Source organism: Empidonax traillii, unplaced genomic scaffold, assembly GCF_003031625.1.
Source record: "Empidonax traillii isolate 1590-97213 ecotype Southwest subspecies unplaced genomic scaffold, ASM303162v1 scaffold1436:size109477, whole genome shotgun sequence".
NCBI classification, from domain to species: Eukaryota; Metazoa; Chordata; class Aves; order Passeriformes; family Tyrannidae; genus Empidonax; species Empidonax traillii.
The window spans coordinates 89,114-101,642 of NW_020956629.1; the positions used below are offsets into that span (position 1 = coordinate 89,114).

At 53.1% G+C, this 12,529-nt stretch overlaps 1 long non-coding RNA gene across 1 annotated transcript in view; it reads left to right on the top strand.

Moving 5' to 3' along the window:
* The window catches only part of LOC114070092, a 7,134-nt gene extending 2,910 nt beyond the window's left edge, over positions 1-4,224 (top strand). Inside the window, exons 2-3 of the long non-coding RNA XR_003573871.1 lie at positions 960-1,068; positions 4,153-4,224. This is a non-coding gene — a long non-coding RNA (uncharacterized LOC114070092). The remainder of the gene's footprint in view (positions 1-959; positions 1,069-4,152) is intronic.
* Positions 4,225-12,529: the final 8,305 nt, after the last annotated feature.

Below are 12,529 nucleotides of genomic sequence, written 5' to 3' on the forward strand. Positions count from 1 at the left end.
TTTTTTTTTTTTTTTTTGGGGGGGGGTGGGTTGGGGGAGAGGTGTGTATCTTTAAAATCCTCATCCTTGCGGTCTGTCCTTGAGTCTCCCCCTCTGCGCGGGGAAGGAGAAGAAGCTGCGCTCAAAGAGTGCGCGGGGGAAAAAAAAAATCAAACCGAGCTTATTTGGGGTTATTTTTCGGTTCGAGCGCGGATTCCCTGCTCTGCAGAAAAGCACCTGGTACCCACCGGCTCAGCTTCTGCCCAGCTCGGCTTCTTTTTTAGTCCACGAAAATTAAGTTTTTATTTATGCACTGGTGTGCGTGGAAATTTTAGGGCTGGAAATCCTCAAATTCGCTGTTATCGGGGCGATCCCGCTATCGCGGCGGCTCCTTCTGTTTACCGGCGATTTGGATTTTTTTTTTTTTTTCCCCAGGAAAACAGCAAAGCACGGAGTAGGTTTTTATTTGCTAAGAGACTCAAAAACACACCCTAGCATCTTCTGTTAGTCGCTTGTGTCCTTCCCTAAATCCTCCCAAATCGGAATGGGTCTAACGCGATGTTATTATTAAATAAAATTTGAAATAAAACTGCACTGTCATCGGGATAATCCCGGGGAGAATCCAAGTTTGAAAGCTAAATCCGCGTCTTTGCATCCTTTCTCAGGATAAATCGCAAAATTCGTCTTGTTTCTTCTTTTGGTGGGTTAAAAAAAAAAATATAATTTCTGGAGGAGCCTGAAATAAAAATTAAGGTGGTAAAAAAAAAAAAAAAGTGACTTTAATAAAAAGGAGAATAAAAAGAAGGAAGGCGTGTGGTTGTGTCTCTAAAACCCCATCTCGGCGAGGGTGGGGAATGGTTAAAGCCGGCCCAGCCGGGACCCCGCAGAGCTGCTCCGCGGACACCCACGCGTGGGGGCTGCGCGGGCATTCCTGGCGCTGCCGGCTCTCTAACCGACCCTTTCCATGTCTTCTCTTCCAGGAGAGCCTCGGCCCCGGCTCCGAGTCCAGTCGCTGCCTCCCCCCCGGTCGGCCCCCAGCCCCGCTCTGCCCACGGGGGAGAAGCCGCTCGCGTGGGGAGCGCGGCCCAGGTGGGTGACGGGGAAACACGGAGGGAGAAACCCCGCGCAGCGCCAGCCCCGGGGCGCGAGCAGCGCCGGGAGGGCTCGGGAAGGGCCCTTCGCCTAAAAGAAATTGGGGGCTGCAATTCGGGTGGGGGTCGCAGTTGGGGGGGGGGGAATCCCCTGGTGCCTCCAAAAGGCGCTGCATCCAACCCCACCCTCCATCGCCCGTGAGCACCCACAGAGTCTTCCCGAAATTTGCATTTTCCTCCCCAACCGAGCCTGGAAGCGGCCAAAGGGAAGGGGGGAAATGTGCAACACGCACACACCACACCCCAAGCCCTTTTGTGCGGCCGGGGGACCCGCAGACAAGCCGGGCTGGAGGCCACGGGGAGGGGACAGTCCTGGGGGACAGAGCCCCAGCCCCAGAAAATGGGGCCAGAATGGTTTGGGGTGTCCATAAGGCTGAGCTGTTTGGGACCATCCCCCCTCACCACCTCCCCGGGCAAGTTTGGAAACCCCCAGGGCTGAGAAGGTTCCCCGCTGCCACGATGCCTCACAGGACCCTCCCCGGGGTTATTTCCACATCCCCTCGCCCTCTTTCCCCACTCTCAGGCAGGGCTGTAAGTGCTGGGCCTGATGAGAGCCAGACCAGTGGGCTCCCGTTTTCCCAGTGGGGGCAACTGGGAGAGAGGGCCTTGACAGGGTGGACGTGCCACCAGCAGGGGAATCTGGCTCCAGGAAGGAGACAAAAGCCATGAGTAACTTCCCACTCTAAACTCACAGACGCAAACCCATATGGTTTTATACTAGGGGAAAAAAAAATTGCAAGGCGAAGAGGAATTTTAAGAGAAAATGTGGGGGAAAAAAAAAAAAAACAAAACAGAACCCCCGAACTCCATTCTTGTTCAAGGAAAAATCATGGCCTTATTTTTGGTGGGATCTGCGTTAAAGCAGGAAAATCAAGGGGTAGTTAGTGGCCCGTGGGGTTAAAACTACAAAAATAAAATAGCTTTTGGTTCCATCTGGGAGCTGCAGAGCCCGGCCAGGCCTGTGTGGCACCGGCACCACTCGGACAGCAGCGGAGATGAGCAGGGGTTCCCCTCACAGAGCCCCGGGGGGCAGAGAGGGGGAGAGCTGGAGGGGTGGGTGGTGGGAGGATGGTCACGGCTGGCAGTGGGGACCCTTAGTGTTGGGGGTGGGTGGTGGCGATGGGTGGTGGCCAGCGGTGGTGATGAGGGTGATGGTGATGAGGGTGCTGGTGGTGCCAAGGGTGGTGAACGGGGTGGACACGAGGATGAGGGCGGTGATGATGGTGCTGAGGCCAGTGAACAGGATGGTGACGAGGACGATGGCGCCGAGATGGTGGTGAGGGTGATGGCGGTGATAATGGTGGTGATAATGGTGCCGCGGGCGGTACCCGCGACGGCGTGATGAGGGTGATGGTGATGGTGATGAGGATGATGGTGATGAGGGTGATGGTGAACGGAGGGTGATGGTGCTGGTGATGGCGATGGCGATGGTGGTTCTGAGGTGGGTGATAGCCATGGTGGAGAGCCTGATGGGGAAGGGTGATGGGGGTGACAGAGACGGGGGGTGAGAGGGACGAAGGCGACAGAGATGGGGTGTGTGGGGGGGATGGGGGGGTGGAGGTGGTGACGGGCGGCGGCGACGCGCGTGTGCGCGCGGCTCGCGGCCCCTCCCAAACCCATTGATGAACCGAGGGGCGCTGCAGAGGGGTGGGAGCCGGGGCGGGTGACGTCAGGAGGGGCCGAGCCAATGGGCTGGCCGGGAGAGGGCCGGGAGTGGGAAAGCATGAATGAAAAGTGCCGCGCGCCGCTCCCCCCGGCGCAGAGGCTGCGGGCAGCGGCTGCGGGCAGCGCGGCGGGCAGCAGGTACGAGCCGAGCCGAGCCGAGCCGAGCCTCGCTGAGCCCAGCCCAGCCTCGCCGAGCCCCGCCGAGGGCCCCGAGCTGCCGGCAGGGCCCCGGCCCCGCGCTGCCGGCGCTCCGCTTCGCGGGAGAAGGCGGGGGCGGAGGAGCCGCGGCGTCTCGGCGGAGCGAGGGCTCCTCGTCCTCCCCGCAGCGAGCGGAGGCTGCAGGTGAAGGAGGGATGGGAGCGGAGCAGGTCGCTCGGCGAGCGGAGGGATGCGGGTTGGACTGCGGGGTGCCGCGGGAGAAGGGGAGGGATGCGGGTTCCTCCCCTAGAGGGATGGAGGGATGCGGGATGCCCTGGAGAGGAGGAGCGGTGCGGGGATGCGCGTTCCTCCCCGGGGGAAGGAAGGGTGGAGGGACGCAGGTCACTCCCGGAGAAGGGGAAGGGTTCTCCCCCACCCCCGGAGAAAGGAGGGATGGAGGGATGCGGAGCCCACGGGGGATGCGTGTTCCCTGCGAAAGAAGAAAGGACGGAGGGATACGGGGAGAGGAAGGCGAGGGATGCGGGTCCACACCAAGGAAAGCTCCGGTCCCCCCCGAACGAAGGGAGTGATGCGGGTCCCGGTCCCCGCGCAGAGCCGGGGTCCTGAGCCGCGAGCAGGAGTCGCTGCCTTCCTTCTTTCCTCCTTTCATCATTTCCTCTGTGTTTTCTGTGTTTGTTCATCGCTTCTGTTCCCCCAGATCTTGGCTGAATCCAAAGCATCACAAGTTCTTATTTATATTAACCGTCAGGTTTTTTTTCTCGCAGTCATTTTGTTTAGAGAGCGTTAAACGCGTTTCTGGGTGGGGAAATGTCCTTTTGGTCTTCTATGCATATTTTAAGTTGCGGGCGCAAATTGTATTTGCCTTGATTATTACCAGTTTGAATGCATTAATTTGATAGTTATTAAAAATAATGTGGGCTTAATTCTCGGCACCTGCAGAACATCATTTGGTTTGCAAATGAAACAAATTGAAACTCGGCAGAAAATAGGCAGCTCCTGCGTGGCGATCCTGTAATTCTGCCCCAAATTGTGTTTTCCGAGGGGCCTGATCCTGCCTGTCCCGGTGATGCTCGGGACTCTGTGCCCTGGGCTGCGGGAACAGGGCCAGGGCTGTAGCTGCGTGCGGATATTATGGACCTGGCTGCTAATATTTGCATCTCTTTTTATTCGTTTTCCTCCCTCGTTCCTTCCTTAAAAGCCACGTGCCCCCGAAACCCCTGGAGAAGAGGAGGTTGGCTTTTTCCTGCTGATGCTGTAGACTCCAGGGGTTGGTTGTTATCTTTGGTTATCTAGCTGTATGAGTGGTGTCGATTCTTCATAAAGCTAGATAACCGAAAGTAAAAATAACCCCATTACACGCCTGAGGAGGATGTGGAGAAGAAAGGAAATTCATCAAAAGGAAGAGGAGGAAAAGAAAAAAAAAATGAAAAGAAAAAAAATTAAAAGGAAGAGAAAGGAAATGAGAGGCGGAAAAAAAAATGGGGGAAAAGACAACTTTCAGAGTCTGGAATTAAAACCCGAGGTAGGATTTTTTACTTTTTTTTTTTTTTTTTTTTTTTTTTTTTTTTTTTTTTTAAGAACCCATTTTCCTCCTGTGATTTTATCAGTTTACTAATTCTGGGCATGGGGAGAAACCGTCTGTGTTGAGAAAGACAAAGATGTTGCCGCTCTCTCCTCGGCCGTTAACCCTAATTGAATTAAAAAAGTAAAACTTCCAATCAGACTATGAATTAGTTAAGCCCAGGACCCAGACTACAGATCAAGGATGAACTTTCATTGCATAACCAGTCGTAGAGCATCAGAGAATCCATAAATCAATACAGATTACTGTGTTGGATTATCTGTTTAATAAAGCAGCAACAGAGCAATGTTTATTAATGGTTGTCTTGCAAATACGACTACTGGATTCTTTTTCCTTTTTTTTTTTTTTTTTTCCTTTCCCTCCCCCACTCTCCCCTGTCTGTTATACATTTAATTTTCTTCCCTGACAGCTATAACTTGATATTAGGATTAGAAAGAAGGATATGGTGATTTGGAAAATGGTTTCTTGCAGTTTTCTTTGTTTTTCTTCCCTAGTATCTCTTTCCAAACACTTTCTTTCTTCTTTTAACCCTTTGTCTATGAACATTTCTTTGAATAGACTCAAGATTCCAAGATTGGGGATTCACGAAATATATAGGTATATATAACGTGTGTGGAACCGTGTGAGACTATTTGGGGAACTTGATTTTGTTTAATTTATCTTCTCTGCAAATTCATGCTTGTTCTTACCCCTCTTTACTGGATTATGTGCCAACCTCTTCCTTGTGGAAAACGAGATTTTTTTTTTAAATTTTTTTTTTTTTTTTAAACTGCTCTACTGTAGAAGGGAATTTTGGGTCAAAGAGCTGAACTGGGTGCTTCCCACTCACTTTTAAGAGTGAGGCTGGTTGCCTTGGCTGCTGCCTTCAAAATACAGCCAACTATTTGCAAAGGTGTCTTGATGTTGCTTAGAAGAACACAAAGGTCTCGTGATGGATTAAGAGCAAATAATCTCAGAGCGGTGATTCCAAGGAGAGAGGGGGGGGGAAAAAAAAAAAAAAGGGCTTAATAATAATAAAGAGCTAATGTGGGTGACGGCACCTGATCTAATTCTGGAAAGGAGCAATTATAGCTTTGTGACTTTATGAAAACACTCTTGTGAGAGATGTAGAAAGGAGCTGACTTTTGACCCCTGCTGGACCCGCTCGTTTTGCTCATGTGCTCATCAGGACCTTAAAAAGAAAAAAAAAACAAAAAACAAAAAACAAAGCAAACCCAAAAAACGGAAGGGCAGAAGAAACTGTCCCTGGCACCTCGGCCAGGGAAGGGCTGTGGCGCTGCCTGTGACACCAGAGATTTATCCTGCGCCTTTGACTGCTTGAAATTAATAAACAAGGGTTTTTTTTATTCCCCCCCTCACCCACGGGCCTGTAATTCAGAATAATTTAGTGCCTGTGTTAATTGGGGGTTCATGTAACAATCTTCTCAGGGAGAGCTTGGTGAAAACCTCCCCTCTGTCTTCCCGCCGAGGTTCACTTGGGTGCTGCTATTGTTCCTGGGGCTGTTCCCACAGCCCACCTCGGTGGTGGAAAGGGTGTAGGGAAGTTTTGACGGGCTCTTATAGGATTCCCTCTTGTTGCCTTGCTGCTGCTTCTCTCTGGGGCGAGTGAAGTGCTGCCCTCCTGGCCAGGTGGCTCATCCCCGCTCAAAGGGGGGACATTGTAGAGGACAAGGCAACAGGGAGCCAGCTCCAGAAATCCTTTGAGCTTTGGGTTGTGGACAGGGAGAGAGCATCCTCCATGGAATGGGGGAGAGCATCTTCCATGGAATGGGGGAGAGCATCTTCCATGGAATGGAGGAGAGCATCTTCCATGGAAAGGGGGAGAACATCCTCCACGGAAGGGAGGAGAACATCCTCCATGGAAGGGGGAAGAACATCCTCCATGGACGCTCACACCTGAGCGTCTCGTAGGATGAAGTTGGACCCCCCCTGGCTTTGGTGTCACCGCACAGAGCTCTCCTTCATCCTTCCCAGGCAGGCCGAGCCTCCTTGCTGGTCCAGGTGGATAATATGGATAGTATGGATAGTTGCTGCTCCAACCAGGCTGATGAACCAGGATGTGTCTGAGGGCAGACACTGGCACTGAGCAGTGGCCTGAAGTCCTGGTGCGAAGAGGAGCAGTGGCTTCCCAGGGGGACAAGGGACTCTTACTCTGGGTGAGCACTGGGGAGCTGCCATGTGCCACCCACCATTGGCCAGTGTCTTCGTTCGAGGAGGGAGGGAAAAATCACCTTTTCTCCAATCAGGGGCTGGGAGCGATGCTATGTGAGCATCTTTTGGTGTTCCTGGGTGACCAATCCTGCTCTGTGCAGCGCTGCCATAGGCTGATTTTGGTGGTGTCACTTGCTTGGCTGTAACAAAGGCATGGGCAGGAGTGGGGGGATGCAAACTGGGATGAGGACGAAACTCAGCCAGGAATTTGGCATATCACGTGTGGCGGGCCCAGACCCACGTGCTGCTCTGTGATGCAGAGGGTGGGTTTAAAGCCCACCAGGCCCGACCTCGCTCTCTGGAGCCCGTGCAAAAAGCTCCCTTTAAAATGGCTGTGACCCTCCTGGTTCAGGGACGGGGTGACACCGTGGGGCTAAAGCATCTCCAAGTGCCCCTGGTGGTGCAGTGGTTAGGCTGCGGCGCTGTCAACGCCGAGACCCGGGTTGGATTCCAGGTTAGGACACTCCCCGGGCAGATGGAGCTCGTTAGCCCTGTAAGGCAATCCATCTACGTCCTGAGGACCTCGCTGCCACCGTCCAAGCGTGCTTGGCCCCAGCAGATGAACCTCAGGATTAAAGGGTGGGCTCAGTTCCGCGCACACTGTGTCTCACCAAAAAAATCCAATGCGCAGGCTGGAAGGTGAAAAGACCTTCCCCGGTTCTTCGTTGGGTTGGCGAAGACTGGCCATTATCTAAAGCATCTCCTGGTCCCCACCCATCCCTTTGTGCTCCCAGCCTGGCAGGGTGAATGGGAACCGGTTTCACCCCACTTGCTGCCCCGTTACCATTCGGTGGGTCCTTGGGGGTCCCATTGCCACGAGCTTTGCCCGTGGGGTCTGTGGGCACTGTCGGGGTTTGTTGCTCTTCGTCTGGGTGGAGATTCCTTTTTAATCTGGATTTTTGTTGTGGGGGGCGACCATTCCCAGTGGCAAGACTGGCTGCATGGCTGTGAGCTTGGCTCTCTCGAAGGCTTTTAGGATAGTCTTGCAAAGAAAGAGCTGATTTTTAAATTTTTTTTTCCCCCCATTTTCTCTCTGCTTCGCTCCTGGAGCGCACCAGCAGTAAGGCCGGTGTATTGGCATGACATTGATCCAAATTGCAGTTTACATGTGGCCATTTAAGCTTGCCTGGACACTATGATTTGACTGGTTAACACTCAGCACTGTCTACTCTGTTCTCCCTTCTGGTCACATAACTGCTGGAGACATTAATAGGAGACACATTCACATGTTCAGGAGCAAGGGATCAGCTCTCCATGTCCCTTCTCTTGCTTAGCAGCAGCTTGGAGCAGGGAAAGAAAAAAAAAAGGGAGCAAATGCAATACTAATTTTTCCATGATTCAGTGAGTCATTGAGGAGAACAAGCCTGTACAAACACAATTATTGAAAATTATCAATTTCATTCAATAAATCCCCTTTAGCTCCTGTCTTTAATGCTTGTGCCAAGGATACAGAAATGCAGCAGGGCATTTTGTTGCTGAGTCCAAAGCCCTTTCACCCCGCTCTCACCATACGAACGATGCGCTGTGAGTGACAGGATTGGCAAGAGTGGCAAAAGTGCAGAAATACTCGTGCTGGTTGGTGCTGCCAGTGGATTTGAACTTTTGCTTTGTGAGGGATAAAATACTTGCATTTTTTAATATTTAATATTAGAAAATTCTTACCCCCAAATGATGATGAATAGTTAAAAATAATATTTTTTAAAAATCAGGATTTTTCACTGTTGGAGGAAAAAAAGGCATTTCCCCACTGAAGGAGTTTGCTGCTGGTCTTTTCCCAGTTTTTAATGGAAAACAATAGGAGGCCCTGATGGCTCAAGCCTTCTAGGTGTCCCTAGAGCATGGTGTCCCCTTTTTCTCCCCAGATCTCCCTCCCGGCACAGTCCCGTGTGCCGTGGGTTGGGCAGGTGTGGAATGGCACTGCAGTGCCACCACAAAGAAATCACTCTGATACGATAGAAATCTGTGTGTATCTACACACATATTTGAAATATAGAGATATAATTCCTTCCTCTAAGCAGTGGCGTCCAGATTTGGTGGGAGAGGGGATGGTTTTTGAAGGTGCTCTCAGGGCAGGGTGACTCTCTCCCAGCACTGCTCCTCAAAGCTGTGCTGGTTTTGGGGTGTTAGGGTTGTGTGGTGTGCGCTCCAGCTGCTCAGGCCGGGTTTGGGGGGGGATCTCTGTGCCAAAGGAAAGCGCCAAGCTTCCTGCCATCGGTACCTACGGGGGTCAAAAATGCTGATTGAAGCCTCTGGCCGCTGGACCGGGGCTGAGAGGGGAGCACGCCTTTGTGCCGAGAACAGAGTCTTCCCTCTTCAAACAATCGGGGCTTCAAACCCCTGAGCGTTTTCAAGGGAACGATTTTTATGTCGGGATTATGATAAACCGGCTGAGTGGGCGCGCTAAGCCGCCATAGGAATCAGATCAGACCCTGCTTTAATTTCAGCGAGTGGCGGGTGTGTGGGAACCGAGGCTGGGGCGATGCTCGGCATTAACCGCCTGGGCTCTGGGCCCCGGCGTCCCCCGTTCCGCAGCACAGACACAAGGAGGGGTGAGGGTAGGGTCGTATCGACCCTGTCCCCACCCTGACTTTGTCGATGGGGTCTGGCCGCCCATCCGGAGCACTTTGCAAGGTGCTTTGCACCACCCTGTGACGGTTTCAGAGTAGCCGGCGCCGGTCTCTGTGAGGCGGGAGCCGGAGGGAGAGGGGATTTCTTAACACCCCAGGCTGCAAACGTGGTGCTGAGTGTCCAAAAACGAGAGCGGATGGCTCTCACCGCACCCCGCCCGCGGGGGAAGCGGGTGGCAGTGCCCAGAGGAGGGGGCGAGGGGGGGGGGGGTACAGCTGGAAGGAAAATGATGAGCTCTGTGGTCTTCAGGCTGCTGGGAGGAGACGCTCGCCGGCGGGCAGGTCGCTCAGATGCAGCCGGGGTGATTGGATGTGAAAGCGGAGCCGCGGTTCTCTCCGTGTCGGGAGGTTCTGCGGCCCGGGCTTGTGTGACAGCGTTACCAGCGTGACGGGAGGGGGCCCTAAAAATAATCCCGGGGCCGCATTCCGGCTTGCCCTGCGGGATTTTCGGGGACAGATATAGAAAGGGACGTGTGCGTGTGAGTCCCGACACCTCCCCGTGCGAGCAGGGGAAGGGGTGGCAGCCGCCGGGAGCGGGCGGGATCTGCTGCCGGGAAAGCTGTGGCGGCCCTGGGACATTTTGGTTCAGGAGCCCCGTGCCAGCTGCTGTGAGAGGACAACCCCGAGTCATGGGGCTGGGATTTCAGGTGGGGAGGTGTCTGTATGTCCTGAAGTCTGCAAAGCTAATGGGGAGGTCTTGGATCGGTGCTCCTGGCTGAGCCCACCTCTGGTTATCAGTGGATCACAGTCTCTCACTCGCCGAATAACTCCAGGATTTATCCTGCTGCAGCTGAGACCAGGCTTGGACCTGGCATCTGTAACTGTACAGCTAAGCTGTGTAATCCTCACCCAGCAGTGGCGGCTGCGGCCTGAGCTCTGGCTTTGACAGCCCAGGCTAGGTGTAAAAATCATTGTAATTCTACTTTCAGGGGTTTTAGTGCTGCTGGAGCGGGGACAAAGGGGGTAGTGCCAGGATGCTGGAGCAGGAGGAGGGAGCATCCACGCTGGGGGCATCTGCTGGGTCTCATGTGAAGAGTCTTTAAAGGCAGATGGAGGATACGAGATGGAGCTCGCTTTGGGATAGGGAGAAAATGCAGGATCTCAGAGGAAAAAAGGGGAAAAAAAAGGCAGATTAATAAGTGTTGGGAATGAAAAACACTGGACGCTCCTTGGCGTGGTGGGATGGCCTGGCCTTGAGACCCGTGTGTGGCTCAAGGGGTCTGTTTGGCTCATCATGTGGCCTTGCAGCATTCAGGTCAAGGCAGGTAACCCGGGTTTAATTTGACCTTCAGAAGGTTCCTGCCTGCTGGAAGCTCAGAACTCATCCATTTATTGAAAAAAAAAAACCAAAACCAAAAAACCACAAAAGCTCTGCTGCATCAGCGTGGGAGCTCTGGGGAGGTGAAAGGGGGTCCCCAAGATCCTTGTCACCCTCATGGAGGCACTGGGTGCTCTTTGGGAAGGAGGAAAGTTTCTCCCCAGGGAATCTGCTTTGTTTCATCTGTCCCCTCCTCCTCTGGCTTTTAGTAAATTCCTACTGTTTTAGCTAAGAGTGAAATACTCATCTTTCACAGTGTTTCACAGGAGCGGATTGTTGTAGGGATTCCCAGGCTGAACCGGGCAGGAATGTGCCTGAGCCAAATAACCTTCCTCTGGCATCAGCAGGCACCAGCTGCTTGGGAAGAAAGTTCTTGAAACCCTACAATTAGGGGATAATTTATTCCAAGAGTTTCTTGGCTTTCCGTTCCCAAGCTGGAGAGTTTAGATCCCCTCCCTGAGCTTCGTAAAATGTCACTGAACTCGGATGTTCCTGTCACCTGGCCCTCCGTGGTGCCAGGAGTGGTAGAAATCCCTCCATGGCAATTGGTGGGTGCTTGGGACTGAGCAGGAGGAAAAATACCCCCTATTTTCTGGCATTTGCTTCGAACTTGCCTCTGCACTCTGGTTGTGGGAGAGGACTCATATCTCTGAAAAGAGGTGGAGGGGCACTGGCCTCCACAGCCACCTCTAGAGTCAATGGGAAAGTGATGGGGAATTAATAATATAACTTGGATTGTTGAAGGGAATTAGGCACATAATTCACTCAGGAACTTTGATTAATCCTGCAGGGCACTGTCAGGATCCAGGAATTTTCTCCCTGCTGGGGCCTGGTCGGGAGGTGCAGGATTAACCTCTCTGTCTGGTGGGAGGTTTGAGGCCTCAGGATACTGGGCTGGGCTGGACAGAGACCATGGGGGATGGATGGCCCTGGGCCACTGCCCCACCCCACCATTTTGCAGATAAACCCCACTCTCTGGAGAATTTTCTCCCTTCTTCTTCTTTGTTTTGGTTTTGAACAGCAAAACCCACTAACACACACTCTTTTTTTTTTTTTCCCCTCTTTTTTCTTTTTTATTTCCTTCCCCCCCCCCTTTTTTTTTTCTTTTAATGAAAAGAAGATCTTTTTAACCTTAAACTCATCCACCTGCAGGAGCATCAGCAGGGTAAGGTGGATTTTTGGAGGGGAGAGCCTTCCCACCGAGCTGTGCATCTCCTTGGCGCTCTTTGCTCTAGGAAACCGCTGATTTTTGGGGAGGTGGGGAGCAGGAGGAAGCCTGGCTGTGCTGCCTGGCCACTCTGCCCCCTCGGCCAAGGCTCTGCCAGCAGCAGAACAAGCCGGCCGAGAGTGCAGGCGGAGCTGCCTCCCTCCTCCGGTGCAAGGGATGGCCTCGGAGCGGGTTGCCATGGAGAGCCGGGATTACTCTGTGCGTGTGTGTGCGGGGTGGGGGGAAATACCGCGATTTTTTTTTATATATATTTTTTTTTTTAACGCCCCACATTTTCGATGGAGCGCGATGCCATTCGGCGGCCGCGCTCGCCCCGACCTCGGGAGCTGCAACCTCCAACCCCATCCCCATCCCCTCCTCCCCTCCTCCTGCAGCCCCAGCTCCTGCCCCAGCCCCTCCATCGGACTCTTATCTCCAGTAATCCCCCCGTAAGAGGGCTTTCTGCTTGTTATGACACCCAGTGAAAGCGTGGGAGAAAGATCCTTTCTTCGCCCTTGTCCTCCACAGCCAGCCACTGGCCTGAATGGGAGGCTTTTTTGTGTCTCTGTGTGCCTGACTAATTGAGCTGAAGGACTTGCGTCTGGAAGGGCTTGAAAGGGACTTTTGTTG